Consider the following 14,265-nt stretch of genomic DNA (forward strand, 5'->3'; position numbering starts at 1 on the left):
ACAGTGTGTGTGGACACAGTGTGTGTGGACAGTGACAGTGTGTGTGGACACAGTGTGTGTGGACAGTGACAGTGAGTGTGGACACTGTGTGTGGACAGTGACAGTGAGTGTGGACACTGTGTGTGGACAGTGACAGTGAGTGTGGACACAGTGAGTGTGGACAGTGACAGTGAGAGTGTGGACAGTGACAGTGAGAGTGTGGACAGTGAGTGTGGGCAGTGACAGTGAGTGTGGACAGTGAGTGTGGACAGTGACAGTGAGTGTGGGCAGTGACATGAGTGTGGACAGTGACAGTCAGTGTGGACAGTGACAGTGATTGTGGACAGTGATAGTGAGTGTGGACAGTGACAGTGAGTGTGGACACAGTGAGTGTGGACAGTGACAGTGAGTGTGGAGACACAGTGAGTGTGGACAGTGACAGTGAGTGTGGACAGTGAGTGTGGACAGTGACAGTGAGTGTGGACAGTGACATTGAGTGTGGACACAGTGTGTGTGGACAGTGACAGTGTGTGTGGACAGTGAGTGTGGACACAGTGTGTGTGGACAGTGACAGTGAGTGTGGACACAGTGAGTGTGGACACAGTGAGTGTGGACACAGTGAGTGTGGACCAGTGACAGTGAGTGTGACAGTAAGTGTGGGCAGTGAGTGTGGTCAGTGAGCTGTGAGTGTGGACAGTGACAGTGAATGTGGACAGTGACAGTGAGTGTGGACACAGTGAGTGTGGACAGTGAGCTGTGAGTGTGGGCAGTGAGCTGTGAGTGTGGACAGTGAGTGTGGGCAGTGAGCTGTGAGTGGACAGTGAGTGTGAGCTCTTGAATGTAGAGCGTGAGTGTGTAAGCTGTATGTGCAGAGTGAACTGTGAGTGTAGAAGGTTTGCTCAGAGTTTGAGGGAGGGAGGAGGCCCTCTGACAGATTGTGCCAGCTGACTGCTGCTGCTAACGTCTGGGACACTTGTTGGAGCAGGCACCAAAGATGGTAAGTGACAAAGGCAATTTAATCTTATCTTCTTTCTCTTTTATTTTTAATAAAACAGAGACATGGGGGCAGCCCATCTCTGCAGGGCACTGCTCCCAGAATGAATGGAGAAGATGATTAGTCCCTTTCTTGTTTGTCTGATTCCTGACATGGAGGATCCTTCATGTCTGGAATGAGATTGGATTCTGTTAGGAGTATATTCAATGTGGTTCAGGAGAGTGACAGGGGATCACATTGAAACCTGTAAAATTTTGGCAGGGCTAGACGATAAACTCAGGAAGGATGTTCCTTATGACCACAGAGTCCAGAACCAAGAGTGAGGAGAAATTTCTTCATCCAGAGATCCTGTGGAATTCTCTGCCACAAAAAATGGTCAGGGCCAAAACATTGAGTGTTTTCAAGAAGGAGTTAGATATAGATATTAAGACAAAAGGGATTAAAGACCACAGGAGAGGGTAGGAACAGAGTTGGAGGATCAGCCATGATCATATTGACTGGCAGAGCAAGTTCAAAGGGTCAAATGGCCTACTCCTGATCCTATTTTCTGTATTTATTTTTTGCTACCTTGTCTCCTGGTGCATTCTTGGAGGTGTATCTTGCTGCTAGTATCCACATTAAATGCACATTCAATTGTTTGAGGCATCAGTACTGTATTTGCATAGCCTCACTTTCCTGTTGCTTTTCATGGTTAAGTTGAACTGCAGGTTTGGCGATTTTTTTTTTAAAATAGGAAATCCTTTTCTCTGCATAAACAAAATGTTTCAGATGTTAGAACTCTGAAATGGAAACAGAAAATGAGGAAATGCTGTTGCATGTGCAGAGAGAGAAAAGTTTCAGCTTGTTGACATTTTTCACCAGAGTCTTTTCTGCAATTTGGACGATGACAGTGATATTTCGAAATTTCCCTTCAATATTTCAGTGCAAGAACAATAGCTCAATGAAATCTGCAGAATTAGGCCAGACACGTTTTTCCTGTAACAAAATTGCTGAAGCCCTCAACCTCTGCTCTTTCTACTTCTGTGAGGATGTTTCTAACATCCTATCTCTAGATTGAGGCTCAGTTTGTAGTATGTTCACCTCTGAGTTACAAGGTTTTGGGTTCAAGGCCCACTCCAGGTTTGGGAACAAACATTATGGCTGACATGGCAGTGTAATCCTTGTGTCGGATATGAGATTTTATACTGATGCCCTATATATCTGCCTTCTCAGGTGGATGTAAAAGGGTAGTTATTCCCAATGTCATTAAAATTTTAGCACTTTAGGAAATGACATCACCAACCCAAAGAAACCCAAACATATAAATAGAAAGCAGGAATCATCAGCAGTGCTTTGTCCGAAGGCTCACTGAAGATGTTACTGAGTGTGGTGACGAAATGTCTGAAAATGAACCTTCCAGCTCAGCGGGCAAACCTACATCCAGAACCTCAACCTGAGCTACAAATCTTGTCAAAACTTGCTAATGTTGAAATATTACAGAACCCTGGAGACACTGAAGATCTGAATCAAAACAGCAGACACAGATAGGAACAGTTAAGATGCATTTAGACACACACAAACAGTCAAACAATAGAAGGATATGGATCATGTGCGGGCAGTTGAGATTAATTTAAATGGCATTCCTGTGCTGTACCGTTCTGTGTTCTTTTATAATTGCTGGAGAAATTCGACAGGTGTGGTAGCATCTGTCGGAAGAAGGCAGAGTTAATGTTTCGAGTCTGGTGACAGATCTGATAAAGAGTATCACTGTATAATGGTGTAATGTTCTGCCCTCTTACATGGGGTTCTGTACTCATGTTTAATCAGGCCTCCGTTGGTAAAAAGTAAAGACAAGGTCACCATAGTCTTACTGGTGCAAGAATTGTGCCCATATTGTTAGCATCACTGTGTATTGCCAACCAGCCATCTGGCCACTTTTGGAATACTTTGTTCAGCTCAGGTCTCCATCCTATAGAGAAGATATTCAACTTGAAAGAGTTAGAAAAAATTTACAAGGATGTTTCTGGGGTTGGAGGGATTGAGCTATAGGGAGAAGGTGAATAGGCTGGAGCTGTTCCCTGGAGCGACAGAGGCTGAGGGATTACCTTATAGAGGTTTATAAAATTATGAGGGGCATGGATAAGTGAACAGCCAATGTGTTTCTCCCAGGGTAGGGGAGTCCAAACCTAATGGACGTAGTTTTAAGGTGAGGGGGAAAAGATCTAAAAGGGATGTAAAGGGCAACTTTTTCACACACAGAGTGGTGCGTGTATGGAATGAGCTGCCAGAGGAAGTAATGGAGGCTGGTACAATTACAACATTTAAAGGCATCTGGATGGTTAAATGAATAGGAAGGGATTAGAGGAATACCGTCCGAATGCTGACAAATGGGACTAGATTAATTTAGGATATCTGGTGGGCATGGATGAGTTGGACCAAAGAGTCAATTTCCATGCTGTGCAACTCTGTGACCTTCCCTCCCCGCCCCTCTTTAAAATCGTTATTGTCCTTCTGGACCGTAGGGCTGATTTCTTTTTAGAGATTGTCGGTGGTTTAACCCAGGATTCCCACGCCTCAGACGAGGGGTGAGGTTGAGAAGGAATTGAATTGAATTTATTGTCACATATACCAAGGCACAGTAAAATGCTTTGTCTTGCGAGCAATACAGGCAGCTCACGAAGTTAAGTAGCATAGATAAGTAAATAATGGGTAAAAATAAACAAATCATGAGCTTCCTTCATGGTAACCTCAGACAGTGCAGGAAGTGAACCCACATTGCTGGCATCACTCAGCATTGCAAACTGGCCACTGAGCCAACTGAGCTAACCGACTGTGGTAACCAAAATAAGATTAGGTATTTCAGATTTCCTCTCAGAATTGAATGGCAACTGAACCTCTATACCTCTCATATCTGAATTACCTGTGATCTCTCTGAGATGGTAATGATATTGTAGTACGATAAACATGGAACCTCTTGCATAAGCATTTCTATAAAAATTGAAATAACTGAATTTCATATGAAGTGATAAGACAATGGATTTGTTATCTACAATGGTTTATAGTTTTGCATATTATATTTGAACTTTATGATGAGTCACTTCCTGCCGTTAATTTTATTTTTAAAAATTGGATTGAAGTTTATGCTTAACTCAGGTTTGTGTGTATATTCCTAAATGGTTTTCCTAGCTACTGCCGTATAAGGCACTAAAATGGTGTTACGAAGATTACCCCTGTAAACCTTTGCAAGGGATACGGTAAATTAATCCCATTTCTTTCAAAACATTTATAATTAGAACATAATACCATTGTCCGAAATGCCAGAACCTTCTGGAGTAGTGAGTACAACAGGGAGAGAGTGTCACGGCGTTATTGTACTGTACCAGGTTCTGCTTGCTTGGCAAGCAAGTGAAGTCAGAGGATAGGTTGAAACACACAGGTACAGTCATCAAAGTGTACCGACATGCACAGTGATGTAAAAGGCTTTCAGGAAATGGTTCGAAACTTAGATGGTGTTTGTATCTGACAGTTAATTGAAATGACTGTGATTGCTCTCACAACAAATTGAAATTAAGTGCATCAGGTTTGTCAGATGAGACTGATTTACACTATCATGGAGGAGTGGAATTGTTGTGGATTATTATCTTGTTTGTGGAGTTTTCATATTGTGAAATGTTCTGTTTCACAATATGAGACTTTCATCCATTGATAGCACAGTAACAATGTTTTGTACGAGTGTTAATGGCACAATCAAGCTCAGCATTATCATTCTTTCAGTCTAATGTCCATTTCAGAGCACTGTATGAAGTTCAATCTCAAAGTGATTAGACTAATGAAGGAGATTTAAATTGCCATTTACCACCCTCTGAGAAAAAGAACAGGAAATTACATCACTAACCGAAGGAAACATAAATAGAAAGCGGGTCACTAACACCTGTGCTTCACCAGAGGCTCTCTGATGATGTTACCTAGTGTGGTGATGAAACGCCTGAAAATGAACTTTCCAGCTCAGTGAGCAAACGTACATCCAGATTTAAATTATGATGGAGTAACCAAAAGAACACCATTCGTATTTGCTGGAACTATTATTTAGTGTTGTGAAGGAAGTGCTTTACATTGACTACATAATTATTATCTCACCTTTCGGTAAACTCTCCGCTGGTTAGAGTCATACCTGGCATGTAGAAAGATGGTCCTGGTTGGAGGTCAGTCATCTCAGCTCCAGCACATCCCTGCAGGAGATCCTCAGGGTGGTATCCTAGGCTCAACCATCTTCAGCTGCTTCATCAATGACCTTCCCTCCATCATAAGGTAAAAAGTGTGGATGTTTGCTGATGATTGCACAATGTTCAACACCACCTCAGATACTGAAGCAGTCCATGTTCAAATGTGATAAGATCTGGACAATATACAGGCTCAGGTTGACAATTGACATTTGCACCACACAAGAGCCAAGCAATGACCATCTCCAATAAGTGACTAACTAACCACTACTCTTTGACATACAATGGTGTTACCATCACTGAATCCCCCATTCTAAACTTCCTTGGGCTTGCCATTGACCAATAATTCAACTGGACTCATCCTATAAATACAGTAGCTACAAGAGCAGGTCAGAGCTTAGGAATACTATGGCGAAAAACTCACCTTCTAACTTCTCAAAGCCTTTCCACAAGTTAGGACTGGGATGGAATATTTCCCACTTGCCTGGATGGCTGCAACTCCACCAACACTGAAGAAGCTTGACACCATCCAGGGACAAAGCGTTCTGCTTGATTGGCACCACATCCATAAGGATCCACTCCCTTCACCACCAATGCTCAGTAGCAGCATTGTGTACTAGCTAGAAGATGCACTACAGAAATTCACCAAATATCCTCAAATAGCACCTTCCAAACCCAGGACCACTTACTTCTGAAAAGAAAGGGCAGCTGATATATGGGAGCACCATCATCTTCAAGTTCCTCTTTAAGCCACTCACCATCCTGACTGTTCCTTCAGTGTGGAGCTTAAAAATGTGTTGCTGGAAACGCGCAGGAGGTCAGGCAGCATCAAAGGAACAGGAGAATCGACGTTTCGGGCATAAGCCCTTCTTCAGGAAACTTCAGTTCCTTCAGTGTCACTTGGTCAAACTCCTGGACCTCCCTTCCTAAGGGCATTGTGGGTCAACCTACAGCACACGGACTGCAGAAGCTCAAGAAGACAATCTTCTCAAGGGCAGCTTGGGATGGGCAATAAATGCTGGGCCCAGCCAGTGATGTCCACTTTTCATGAGTGAATTTAAAAAAAAGGCAAAAAAATGTGAAAATGGAGGACAATCAAAGACAAGTCTTTGAAGTGAGTAGAAATAAATGGGAAAATTCAGCCAGAGATTCCAAAGTAACATTTTTAATGTTGCATACACACTTTGGAAAAATCCCAGTTATATTTAGATGACAATAGATAGAAGTGACCAAACCAAGCTCACCTCTCGTATTCTGTGCCAGCGGCTTGACATTTAATGATTTGTCTTAAAGGAAGTTCACTTGGTCAATTCTCTGGAGGTTTGAAGACTTAGATTAGAGTTTGCTGGGAGGCAGATTGATAACTGTGCTGCTGGGTATGACCCAAAGGAAGGGAGTACAAAAAGCCCTAAAACTGAACTCTGTGCTGTTGGGGACTTGCTATGCTCAGGTCAGGGCTCGGGTGAGACTGGGGCTTGGCCAAAGAGTAGCACCAGTTCTGCCCTGCCCTGATGCTGGTAGCATTCTTCAAGCTTCTGACTGGGTACTTTAGGGTTTCCCAATCAGTAACCAGCTGCATAAAATTTACAATTACAACAACAATGGTTGCCGCCCATGCAATGATACAATCCCAGCATTTGGTCATTTCATTTCAAGCCTTCATGCATTTCACAACCCTGAATCCAACACTGGCCAAGAGCACCCTGTTAACTGCTCGCTTATGTTTAGAATGACATGCTATGATCACACTAACTCAAACATCTGTTTCCAAAAGAAGATATAATCCTCCTTAGAAGCTACTGGCTCCTGATTCACCTGGTTGAACCTCTGCTTAGGAAACTTAATGCAGAGCTGATGAAATTTATAAATCTACCCACAGGATGTGGTATCAGGAAATGCCTAAACATTTACAGTCAGACTATATATTAAGACTGGTGTATGAGAATATCATATTTGACATGTGAAATGCCATCTTTGTTTGTTAAGTGGAAATTATTTCTGATTACCTTTAACTCATTGGCTGGTTAATTGTTACCCTGGCAGGAAGCCCAATGATAATGGGTTTATTATGTGGAAAGTTTGGCCTGCCTGGATGTTGCACACAACAGTAACTGTTTTCACTTAGATTGCTTTTTTTAAAAATGGTGTTAGTGAACCTTGTTGTGCGTTTAAACCTAACTATCAAAAGTGCAGGACTAAAGGAGTGCTGCATTGTTGAGGGTGCCATCTTTCAGGTGAGCTTTTGTACCATCTTGCTTCTTTGAAGAAGAACAGAGATTTTGGCTAATATTGCCATATCAGTCTTGAAGCATTAATTCTGTCTGTCTCAGAGGCTGCCAGTTTCTCTAGCATCTTGTATGTTTATTTCTGACTTCCAACATCTGGAGTATTTTGCTTTTATTTCAAGGTGAATATGTTTATTTGAAAGTGCACCCAGTTATTTCATAGCTGTGCAGTGGAGGTAGGGGAAGAATTGTAAAAGGTGACCAAAGTGTAGAGTTAGGTATGAGAGAGTCTTCTGAAAGGTGAAGAAAGATATGTTGAGGTGAAGGACTTCAGAAAGAAAGTTCCTGAATACACTGTGCAGATGACTGAAGGCTTTGTTTTTGATGGTGGAAGATGCAATGAAGACTAGAATCAAAATCTGAATCTATACCACAATTCAGTGCTAGTTGGAGCTTTCACAAGTCAAGTGGATGAGGATGCTAATGTATCTGTAATTGACGAAGAGGGTTTTAAATGCTATGCACTGGGGACAAGGAGAAAATGAAGTAGCTAAGGGCAAGAGTGATGGGGAATGGAAACTAGGCCTAGAACTCCATGGGTCACAGCATGGGAGGAGATGGCCTAGTGTTGTTATCCTTGGGCTATTAATCCAGAGGCCCAGGTAAAGTTCTGGAGACCTGGGTTTGAATGCTGCCTTGGCAGATAGTTGAACTTTAATTCAATAAAAGTCTGGAGTTAAAACTCTAATGATGACCATGAAAGTATTGTCGTTTGTCAGAAAAACTCATCTGGTTCACCGATGTCCTTTAGGGAAGGAAACTACCATCCTTACCTAGTCTGGCCTCCGTGTGACTCCTGACCCACAGCAATGTGGTTGACTCTTAACTGCCCTCTGGGAAATTAGGGATGGGCAATAAATGCTGGCCCAGCCTGTGCTGCCCTCATCCCCATGAATGAATTAAAAAGAATAAAGTAAAACAAAAACACTTTTTCCAAATACCACAAATCTATTAGGTTTTAAACAAAAGGTCTATTAACCACACTTTTTAATAAATACAACTATTGGTTTGTTATACAAGAAAGTATTTAACAGAGGTGCAATAATTGGTTAACATAGTCAGTATATGCAAATACAAATGCTTGACCCTCTATATACCCCGAAGCACATTCTCATTCTCGTTTTTGTTCTCACTCTTACTCTCTCTCTCACTCTCACTTTCTCATTCTCTCTCACTCACTCCCTGTTCAGGAAAAGAGAAAACACACCACACCAGATTTCTCCACAGAGATTAGCTTCCTTTAAATAAAGAGCCGAATGTTTAATATTAGAGGCAAATGGATAAAGCTTAGAATGATCCAGAGGGGGCTTTTGTGGTGCTCTGAGTCAGGAGGCCTAGGTTCAAGTTGCACCTTCTCCAGAGATGTGTCAAAACATTCTTGAATATGTTGTTAATATACCTAGAATAATCCAGAGTCTGTTGTTCTGATGTTCTGTGTTTTCATTTTAAATCATGTAGCACACTGAAAAGTAATAACTAAGTCAACAGAAAACACTTTCATGTATATTCAGGGATCAGAGCAATTACAAAAGAGAATTTTTTTTGACATTCTTGCTGGGTTGTGATTGATGTTAGGTTCTCCATATGCAAGTGAAATATTAGCATATTAACAGTCAAATGCATTCAGGTGAGAAGCGCTCCATTTGTGAGGACCGCAAATCTGAGTGAAGGAAATATTGTTGTTAGATGAAGTGAAGTTTTAACGCCACGGGTTGCATTGAGCTCTGCTGTGTAATGCAAAATGCACCTGTGTTACTGGCTGTGTCGAACTGTCAGAGAGCTTGTGGTACTCTTACTTTTAAAATGTGATGTTAGGAGAACAACTGCGGGCAATGCAATAGTGGCCCCCAGGGAAAATTGCTGAGAATAGTTGTCAACTCTACAGACATTCTCAAAGCGGGGGATATTTTGGGTCATGGAAGCTTGCATGAATGTTCAATGAGAGTACTGAAGTCCAATTGCAAAAGCATATCGGTGATCAAGATGATGAAAATCCCAAGTGCACAGGAATATTCCCCTGATTTGGATTTATTGTTGGTCAGATTTTGAGAGCAAAAGATGGAGATTTTCATCTTGTTCTGGACTCAAAATGTCCTGAAGTTTATTAAGGAAGAACTTTAATGATGATAGAATTGTTGATATTAGTGAGTTTTGAGAAGATTTGTTGATATTTCAAAGTGTAGCTAGGAGTCTGGGATGTCAGCTTTGGGTATGTTGTAGTGACCAGGTGGAATATTATGATACTGTAGCATTATAGAAAGTAAAATAATGCCTTACGTTGAGCATGACCAAAATAATTAAGTGTGCATTTTGGGGAAGGGGTTGTCAGCAATGTTACCCCTACAAGAATTCAACAAATTCAGAAGAGAAAATACAGTGAATTGACAGTCCCTCAGAAAATATTTAAAATGGGTTCTTGCCAACATAGTTTGATGTACTCTGTCCTGAATGCAGGGAGCGTCGTAGGAAGTGTTCTATATAAAGAGTCTTGCAAAATACAAGATATCCAGGGGATGCAGCTGGCACAGAAAAGATTAAATGGATCATACCAAGGATGAGGGGCTTTTACTGTATGGTGAGACATGAGAAACTTTTTTTTAGAATATAGAAGCATGAAAGGAAATTTGATCAAGTTGCTTATTGTTATTGTTCTTATGAAGAGTTTCCACTGAATGATAAGTTAAAGGTTAGTTAAACACATTAAAGATAAATTTATTACAAGACATTACTGGGGCTTTCTTTGGGTTAAAGGCATATAGTTAGTGTCAAGAAATTATAAGTATCACAATTAAAACAAGTAATAATAAGACAAAAGAATACTACTTAGCAGAAGAATGTACCAGTGTGTTTCTACGGTACACATTAAGACCTGTTACTTGAGTTCTTCATGACAGATGTGAAGAGGTTAACATTTGAAGTCAGATCCAGCAGCTGTGGTGGTTTTTATAGTTGAATAAATAGTGTTTTCTTATACAGGTAGAATTTGCAGAGCAGCATAGAGAGAGAGGAAATTTCCTAGCCTCTGGTTCTGCAGGTGCAGCACTTTTAACAGCCCAGTTATTTTCCAGAAGACCATGAGCTTTCTCCGGTATCATCTTCTTCTCTCTCTTCTCCATTCTGTCTACTTCAAGAGATGTTTTCTCCCTGAATGGTCCAAGTTGCCTCAGCATCTTGCCTTTTTGAATCATTCTTAGCTGATACTCTAAAATGGCTGCTGTTACTCCGTGACCTTTAAATGTGGGAATCATATGCAAGTAGTTTGATTCTGTTTAATCTGAACTTATTTTGCATAATACGATTCTGTTGTATTGTTAAAGCCAAATCTCCAGTATTACATGTGACAGATCCCCTTGTTCAATAAGTAAAAGACAAATAATCTATCAAACTAGATTTCAGTCTGATATCTGACTTGTCCAAGAAGTACATCATCTGGGGTAATAAGAATTGTTAGAACGTGAATTCATTGGATTTAAGAGGGACCTGTGTCTTTCTTTTTAAAGTGATGGGTACAAGGTATTTCTGGACATAAAATGGCTGTGTTGTGGTGAGGTTTATTGTGCTGAATTTGAAAATGGCTTTGAATATTGTTATTAGTTTTCTGGAAGTGGAAAACATAGTAGTGGATTCTTTGAAATCTTTGATTAAAACTAAACTGAGAGAATTAGCTGTTAAACTGAAGATAAAAGTAAAAGCGGGATCTTGTAAGAATGAAATACTTGAAGTGATTGTCCAACATTTAGAATTGGAAGAAGGAAACCTGAAATTGGGGTGTCATAACTGGAATTAGCCAAAATACGGTTAGAAATGAACAACTTAGAGAGAAAAAGAAAAATTAGAAGATTTATACGAGACGAAAATGTGAAAGGGAGAAAGAAATTAAAAGAATTGAAAGTTAAAAGAACTTGATCTCCAAAGAGACGGAGAAAGAAACAGGGATAGGGAGGCACATAGGGTGGGTAGCACTGCTGCTTCACATCTGCAGGGACCCGGGTTCGATTCCAGCCTTGGGCGACTGTCTGTGTGGAGTTTGCACAATCCCCCCTTGTCTGCATGAGTGCTCCAGTTTCCTCCCACTGTCCAAAGATATGCAGGTTTACGTGGATTGGCCATGCTAAATTGCTCAGAGTGTCCCAGGATATGCAGGCTGGGAGGATTAGGCATGGGAGATGCTTGTGTGGACTGAATGGCCTGCTTTGCCTCACTATGGGATTCTATGAGTCCATGAAATTAAAGATGCCTTAGAGCAAAGAGGGATTGAAGAGCTGCCAATTTTAGAGAGCAAGATGTTTGAGTGAGGGTATGTGCCTTTAAGAAGGATTTGTCTGTGCTGGTTCCCTTGAAGGGTGGGTGTCCTAAACCTTGTGCCAAGGTGTCTGCTCAAGGAAAGCAGAGTAAATTGCTTTGGGCTTTTTAAAAATTAGACAACAGAAGTGGGTGGAGTCAGTCTCACACAGACCAGGGATTTAGTTTTGCTTTTGGTTTATGAAGTTGGGGTTTTGGTGTTGAAACAGATAGATACAGCTTTCTCTCTATCTCTCTCTGTATCTCTCTCTCTCAGCTGCTAGATTTATTCCTTCTCCTGGACTGAAGGAGATAGCAAGTGAGCAAATCTGTTTCCCTGAATTTGCCTTTGCCAAGGCAAGGGGACATCAGGAAAGGGAGAAGGTGTACTGTATCAATAGTATAAGGAGAATGTATCCTTAGAATGTACTAAAAAGGGTGAATGGTTCAAGACAGTCTTGAAAATTCGTTTTCAAACCATTGGAGGTTCTGAGTATTTTATATCAAAAGCAGAGGTATCTCCTGTCTCAGATCAAGGAGATAAACCCGTAAAAATATTGAGAGATATGCAAGTCAGTCACTGATGCTGGTTGATGATGCTATTTGCCTTCCAGAGAGGTTGATGAAGGAGAAAGTGTTAATTCATGGTTACAAAGTCGTCCCATTACATCGAGCTGGATTAAAGAGTGACTTGGCAAATGGAGACGTTTTAGATTAGATTAGATTAGATTACATTAGATTAGATTACATTACAGTGTGGAAACAGGCCCTTCGGCCCAACAAGTCCACACCGACCCGCCAAAGCGCAACCCACCCATACCCCTGCATTTATCCCTTACCTAACACTACGGACAATTTAGCATGGCCAATTCACCTGACCTGCACATCTTTGGACTGTGGGAGGAAACCGGAGCACCCAGAGGAAACCCACGCAGACACCCACCCACCCACTTCCACTACTTGTGGAAGTAGTGAAGCAAGTTCATATAGAGTGACTTTTTTTAAAATTAATTTTTGTGGGATGCGGGTGTCACTGGCTGGGTCAGCATTTATTGCCCATCCCTAGTTGCCCTTTGAGAAGGTGGGGGTAAGCTGCATTCTTGAACTGCTGCAGTCCACCTGCTGTGGGTTGACCCACAATGCCCATAGGGAGGGAATTCCAGGATTTTGACCCAGTGACAGTGAAGGAAGAGCAATATCTTTTGAAGTCAAGGTGGTGAGTAGCTTTGGGGGAACCTCTAGTGGTTTTTTCATGTATCTGCTGCCCTTGTCATTCTAGATGGTAGTGGTGCTGGGTTTGGAAGGTGCTATCTATGGATCTTTGGTGAATTTCTGCAGTGCATCTTGTAGATAGTACATACTGCTGCTACTGAGTGTCAGTGGTGGAGGGAGTGGATGTTTGTGAATGTGCTTGTCAATCAAGCAGGCTGCTTTGTCTTGCACGTTGTCAAGCGTCGTGAGTGTTGTTGGAGCTGCACCCATCCAGGGAAGTGGGGGGTATTCCATCACACTCCTGACTTGTGCCTCATAGATGGTGGACTGGTTTTGGTGGGGTCATGAGGTGAGTTACTCGCTGCTGTATTCCTAGCCTCTGACCTGCTTTTATAGTCACTGTGTTTATATGGTGAATCCAGTTGAGTTTCTGTCGATAGCAACCCCCAGAATGTTGATAGTGAGGGTTCAGTTATCGTAACACCATTGAATGTCAAGGGATACTGGTTAGATTGTCTCTTATTAGAGATGGTATTCGCATGGTGTGAATGTCACTTGCGTCTTGGCAGCCCAAGCCTGGATATTGTCATGGACTGCTTCAGTATCTAAGGAGTCATGAATGGTGCTGAACATTGTGCGATCATTGGCGAGAATGCGCACTTCTGACTTTATGATGGAGGGAAGGTCATTGATAAAGCAGCTGAAGATAGTTGGGAATAGGACACTATCCTGAGGAACTCCTGCAGAGATGTCCTGGAGCTGAGATGACTGACCTCCAAGAACCATGACCAGCTTACTATGTGCCAGGTACGACTCCAACCACTGGAGAGTTTGCCCCGATACCCATTGATTACAGTTTACCCGGGTTTTTACAAATACACTAAGGACAAAAGGGTAACTAGGAAGAGAATACGGCCCCTCAAAGATCAGCAAGGAGGCATTTGAGTGGAGCCGCAGAAAATGGAGGAGATACTAAATGTGTATTTTGCATCCATATTTATTGTGAAAAGGATATGGAAGATATAGACTATAGGGAAATAGATGGTGCCATCTTGCAAAATGTCCATATTACAGAGGAGGAAGTGCTGGATGTCTTGAAATGGGTAAAGATGGATAAATCCCCAGGATCTGATCAGGTGTACCAGAGAACTCTGTGGGAAGCTAGAGAAGTGATTGCTGGGCCTCTTGCTGAGATATTTGCTTCATCGATAGTCACAAGTGAGGTGCCGGAAGACTGGAGGTTGGCTAATGTGGTGCCACTGTTTAAGAAGGGTGGTAAGGACAAGCCAGGGAACTATAGACCAGTGAGCCTGAC

At 41.8% G+C, this 14,265-nt stretch overlaps 1 protein-coding gene across 4 annotated transcripts in view; it reads left to right on the forward strand.

Moving 5' to 3' along the window:
- Positions 1-734: 734 nt before the first annotated feature.
- Positions 735-14,265, forward strand: part of LOC122556221 (transcription factor Dp-2-like) — a 201,533-nt gene continuing 188,002 nt past the window's right edge. For all 4 annotated transcript variants that reach the window (XM_043702791.1, XM_043702794.1, XM_043702792.1 and 1 more), the window contains exon 1: positions 735-976. The gene's annotated coding sequence lies outside the window, so the exon portion shown is untranslated. The remainder of the gene's footprint in view (positions 977-14,265) is intronic.

Source organism: Chiloscyllium plagiosum, chromosome 13 (genome assembly GCF_004010195.1).
Source record: "Chiloscyllium plagiosum isolate BGI_BamShark_2017 chromosome 13, ASM401019v2, whole genome shotgun sequence".
NCBI lineage: Eukaryota > Metazoa > Chordata > Chondrichthyes > Orectolobiformes > Hemiscylliidae > Chiloscyllium > Chiloscyllium plagiosum.